We start from the raw sequence: 6000 nt of genomic DNA on the forward strand, positions 1-6000 counted from the left end.
ATATAAAAGCAAGTAAGGAAGGGCTAAGTTCGGATGTAACCGAATATTTTATACTCTCGCAAAGTCAAATAGTATACTCGTTTGAGATTTCTTTGTGGATTGACTGATATTTTCGGTAGAAGGTCAACTATAGGCACTGGGGTCCACATATTTAGTACTTAGGGGCTTAAACAGTTTTGGTTCGATTTATACAATTTTTGGCCACAAGGTGGCATACTTTAAACGCATTATTCACGCAAAGTCTTATCCCGATACAGTCACTGTTGCCTGATTTGCATAGTGGAAAGTGAAAGAATCAGATGGAATTTAAAATGGTGTTATATGGGAAGTAGGCGTGGTTGTAGTCCGATTTCGCTAACTTTTGCACTATGACATAGAAACATAAAAAGAACGTTATGCACCGAATTTGGCTGAAATCGGTTAAGCAGATCTCAAGATATGGGTTTTCACCTAAAAGTGGGCTGTGACACGCTCACTGTCTAATTTTGAACGCGGTTCCTATAAAGTCATCTCATACCATCCCAGAGATAAAATTTAATGTCTCTGGCGTGTATCGTTATATGGGGAGTGGGCGGAGTTGCCACCCGATTTCATCTATTTTCACACCGTCATTTCTATTGACTAAAAGCATTTGCTTCCAGTGAATTTTGTTATTATAGCATTAGCGGTTTAGGAGATATGCACATTAAACCTATTGGAGGCGATACCACGCCCACTTAAAAAAAAAATTTAACTGCAGATTCCCCTTCCTAATGTGATCCTGTGTACCAAATAACAGTCTTGTATCTTATTGCGGAGCTTAGTTATGGCAATTTATTTGTTTTTGATTAATGGCGTTTTGTGGGCGTGGCAGTGGTCCGATTACGCCCATCTGCAATACCAACCGTCTAACGGTACCAAGAAACATGTTTACCAAGTTTCATAAAGATATCTCAATTTTTGCTCAACGACGGACGGGCAGACAGTCACCCGGATTTCAACTCGTCTCTTCATCCTGATAATTTATATATATATAACCCTATATCTAACTCGATTAGTTTTAGGTGATACAAACAACCGTTAGGTGAACAAAACTTTTATACTCTGTAGCAACAGGTTGCGAGAGTATAAAAACATCTTGAAGTGAGATATAAATATGTATGAATGTGATATTAACTTGACCAAAGTAGCAAAATTTTATATTAAACGCTTATGTGGAAAACGTCAATCAGAGAATCGTAATCAACCGGAACGGTTCAAAGTCAGATGGAAAGACGCAAATCATATATATATATATACAAAAAACGTATTATATTAGTGAAGACAATACACCTTTTCACTTTCTTAATATTTTTTTTTACGTAGATCGTTGCAATAACGGCTTTTGTTACAATGACTTAATTATGTGAGCACACGGGACTAGACCAACTGTGAAACAATTTAAATTTTTTCGCCAACCACAATACTAATTTCTCTGAATTTGTTCTTAGCAATTTCGACATAGATAACTGAAACTTTTTCCATACCATTATACAAATGCAAAGCTACTTCGAGGACTTTATATTGTGAAACGTTAGTTTGCCACGCAGTGACTTAATTATGTGAGCACGTGTGTATATAATATATTGGAGATAGAGAAAGATATTAATTTTGACATTGCTCAGCTATACTCGAGAACTTATTTTGAAGCAATTTTATATATAAAAAAAAATATTAATACTTACTGACCGACATATTGGGCATAAAACTGGTTAGAATAACGAAAAGCATTATAATTAATATATGGAAGTTGATGGTATTATTAACCCGATTTTATCAATTTTTGCCAATGCCACATATGGAATGTTCGAAAATCCTGATATTAGTTACATGGGGGCTAGCTAAAATTTTCACCCGATTTCTTCAATTTTAGGCAAAAAGATACCTTGTTATAAAGTCACCCGGAAGTTCAAAAATCTTTGTATTAGGTATATGAAGGCTATAAGAACTATTGATCCGATTCAACCCATTTTTGACACAAAAACATACTATTATCGAGAGTTTATAGTCACTGGGGTCTACATATTCAGTTTCTAGGCGCTTGAACAGTTTTGGTTCGATTTAGACAATTTTTAGTCACACGGTGGCATACTTTCAACGCTTTATTCACGCCGATACAAACATTGTTGCTTGATTTGCATAGTGGAAATGGATTTTTCATTTTCAAAAACAGAAAAAAGTCACAAAGAGCAAAATCTGATAAATACAGTGACTGAGCGACGACTCTCGTTTTGCTCATGCTAGAATGTGACGGCGAATTCTGGTCTGTTGGTGCGAATCTAGCATTGACAGGCTTCATATCCAAAACATTAACCAAAACATCTTAATCGATCCATAAGAGATATTAGAATCCTCTGCTAACTCTCTGATTCCAACACTACGATTTGCAATCACTATTCTTTAACTTTTTCAATGTTATCGTCATTAATTCAGAGGTGTATGGACGACTGAGGTATGCGGTAGGTTTTCGATGACTTCACGACATTCACTGAATGTCTTTTGCCACTTAAATACTAATAGGTAGATAGGTAAGAATAGAGTTTATACGTTATCCTATACCTTATATCTTGATATCACGTTCTATTGTTGCGTTCAAACCATTTGGTGCCCTCAATGAAATTACTTACCTCCGCTTTGCCTTTTGTAGATAGATATTCAAGTTTTGGTATCAGATGGACTCCAAAGTTTTGATGTCTGATAGTGGTCGGCACCCCCAGAGGAAGTGTCGATTCGTTTCCTTGCGCCCTTCGAGTTTGCAAATGGCCAATGTTATGGTAACTGTAAGTCTATATGCACTTTTCCTGGACCTATGTATGTAATAAATCCATAGTTTTTGTCATGTCAGAATCTGGCCATATTGTAGATTCAAACTGCATATTGAGCTCCCTCTTGATCGTTTCTAGCGGACACGATATTGTCTCTGCTTCGAATTCGTCTAGAGAGAGGCCCAAATCGTCTGCTTTTTCGTTGCCGCAAATGTTCCTGTGGCAAAGAACCCAAATTATGGACAAGTCGAGTTGACCTTATAGTGAGCTTAAAGCCTTTCTGGCTTTGTTTACTAATCTGGAGTTGATCTTTGACGATGACAAGACAAGTTGTACCGCCTGGCTATTTGTGTAAATGGCCGCTTTCTGTATCCTGCCGCAGTTGTTCAGTAGAACTCCACAGGCCTTCTCTATGCCTAGTACTTTCGCTTGGAAGATGCTAGCTGAGTTTGGTTGGCGGAATGATGGAGAGATATCAAGATCCTCGGAGTATACTCGCGTCCCTACTCCGCAGTTCATTTTGAACCCGTCGGTATATATTGAGGTAGTATTCTTCTTCCCTACTAAACCTATTCTCCATTCACGTCTAGGAGGTATTCTCAATATGGTGTACTCTGCAACATTTTTAATAATTCCGTAGCGGTTATTCCATTGGTAACTCAAAATTTCAAGCAAACTCGTTGGTCTTTTTTTCATGGAGAAAATCGCCAGATAAACTTTTTGCGTTGAAAAGAAACGAAGCTTCCAAAAACATTAATTGTCATATGGATATGATTCATTTTGCGCGCGCAGAGTAAATGGATTAGTCAAAGTCAAGTTTGAGTTTAAGTGTACATGCTTATTTATAAAAAAATATATAGGGCAATTAAAAGCCCATTTGGCAAATAATAATTCGAAGTTTAGAATGTTTTTTTTTTTGAATCTAACCAATCACAAAAAGTTGGTGTGCACAGAAGTTCAAATCCCAAGGGCAGGGTTTAGCATAACTTCCATTTATGGGTTCTTATCTTTCTCCAACTTATGCTCAAGAATTAAATTACAATACAAGAATTGAGAATATTCCAACAAAACATTGATTGCGACATCCCCGGTGGCCAAACTTATGCGTTCATTCCTGCAATTACATTTATATCGAAGTTGTGGTCGCCGCTCCTTGCATGGAATGTTCTCGCTTTGGCAACAAACTTACTCATATACACCCATTCGCAAGTTGGCGTTAAAATGCTGTCTCTGAAAGAAAGATTTTGCCACTGCAAGCAATTCTTTTATCTCCATCTTTTGGCTAAAGTTTTCCAAAAGTCGATCCTGCGTCCATTTGTTAAGATGTGTCCATATACATACATACATATATAAAAATATGCTAAAACCTATAAATTACAAGTTTATTCGGCTTTCCCGTAAATTTGAATTTGCTTTTACATATTCCTCTCCATTCTATAGACTTTCGATTACGATTGGTCTCAATCAGCATTTCACCTTTGCTTGAATACAACAATGCGTTATCATATACAGGGTACATCGTTTGTCGATATGCAAACTTTGAACAACTTTGAAGAAGCAACAGAATTTCATATTTCATATTAGTCCGGTCAAAATAGACATCTAAGACTACATAAATTTACAACAAGCGAAAAGTTCGTGAATATGTTCAAAACATGACTAAAAGTCCTCATCGTTCCAAAAATTCAAAAACGTAGACATTTTGAATGCGGTGACAATATGACTCACTTGTGAATTCTGAATAATACTAATTCCTACTATTTCGACATGAAAATAAAAACGGATTTCTCCCTAGATACTATATATAAAATCTTATCCAGAAGCATTTATAAGAAAATATCTATTTAGTGGACTGAACCGAATCTAAAGCATGAAACCACTTAGCTGTCAAAGTTATAGCGTTATATTTTATAATTCGGATGGATTTATTTTCAACGACCATCTGCAAAGTGAAAAACCAACGATTATTACATATTGTTATTAAAATTTTTATAAAGGAGGAGGAGAGGGTTGTTTCATCATGAGAATGAACCGTGCCTTAACCAATGAATAAAATTGACGAGTTGACTCCGCTTCCATTTTATTTTTCGGATCTGGCCCCTGGACGTCTTCTCATACTAGATGATAGCTGAGAGAAATTTTAATTTAAAGAGGTAATTTCCGCGACGCAACCTCATTGAGAAGCAAAGGCTGAATGGTACTTCAATCGCTATAATCAAGGTATCGCCCTTGAGGGAAATTTTGCTGAATAATAAAATCGAATTTTATCAGAACAATGTGTTTTTCCTTAAAGCGACAGTAACCGTTTTTGTAAACAACAAATGCAGATTTTTTTGTATTCGAAAACTTATACTAAGGTCTTAAGTTAGTAAAAATTTCGCACCAAACCATGCCTAACGTCGTTTACTTTGCTTACCAGTTTTGACTACACCTTTTGAAGGTCTACAAGTAATTAAATCGACGAATATTGCTTATGCAAATCTGGATCAATGAATTCGCTTTTATCTGATTATAAATTTAGTTTGTAGTAAAAATTCGGCTCTGGCCCGCATATCGGATGCACCTCTAGTTCTGCTTTGGGTATTTGATTAGCTATATTTACTTAAGTATATATTTATAATTGCATGTTCATATATACATACATATGTATATATGTTGACTCACAACCTTACTCATTTTCACAGAATATTCGCAGAAAAATGTTCATATGTGTGACCAAATCCAAAAGCTTGTGTGTGTGCAATTTCGATTTGCTGGCGACCGCAAAGCTTGATAAACGTTCATTAGGCTTTCAAACAATTTTATAGATCAGCGGGTGTGTGTATGTGTGTTTGTATTTGTTTGTGTAACTTAACGAGGAGAACCGTAAACGTACGGAAGATTTGTCTACTGTAAATGCGATGTGTAGCAAAGGCGAATGCGGAAACGAATATTATGGCAAATTGAATGGTAAGAGCAAAGCATTTTAAATAGCTCCTTGTTACCGGGGGATGGCTTGGATATTTTATATGTATACATATGGAAATTTATACGTTTATGAATGTGTGTGTGTAAGCACTTTTGTTTTACCATTTGGATATCGGTTCATTAAATCATTCAAGTGTTCAATTTATGTTTTTAAATGTGTTTTCAACGTTGGAATTCAACAAAAGAGGAATGGAAAATTGTAAGCATTGATGCACATATACATATGTACATACATAGATACTTATGTCAA

Source organism: Bactrocera oleae, chromosome 3, assembly GCF_042242935.1.
Source record: "Bactrocera oleae isolate idBacOlea1 chromosome 3, idBacOlea1, whole genome shotgun sequence".
In the NCBI taxonomy this organism is placed as follows: Eukaryota; Metazoa; Arthropoda; class Insecta; order Diptera; family Tephritidae; genus Bactrocera; species Bactrocera oleae.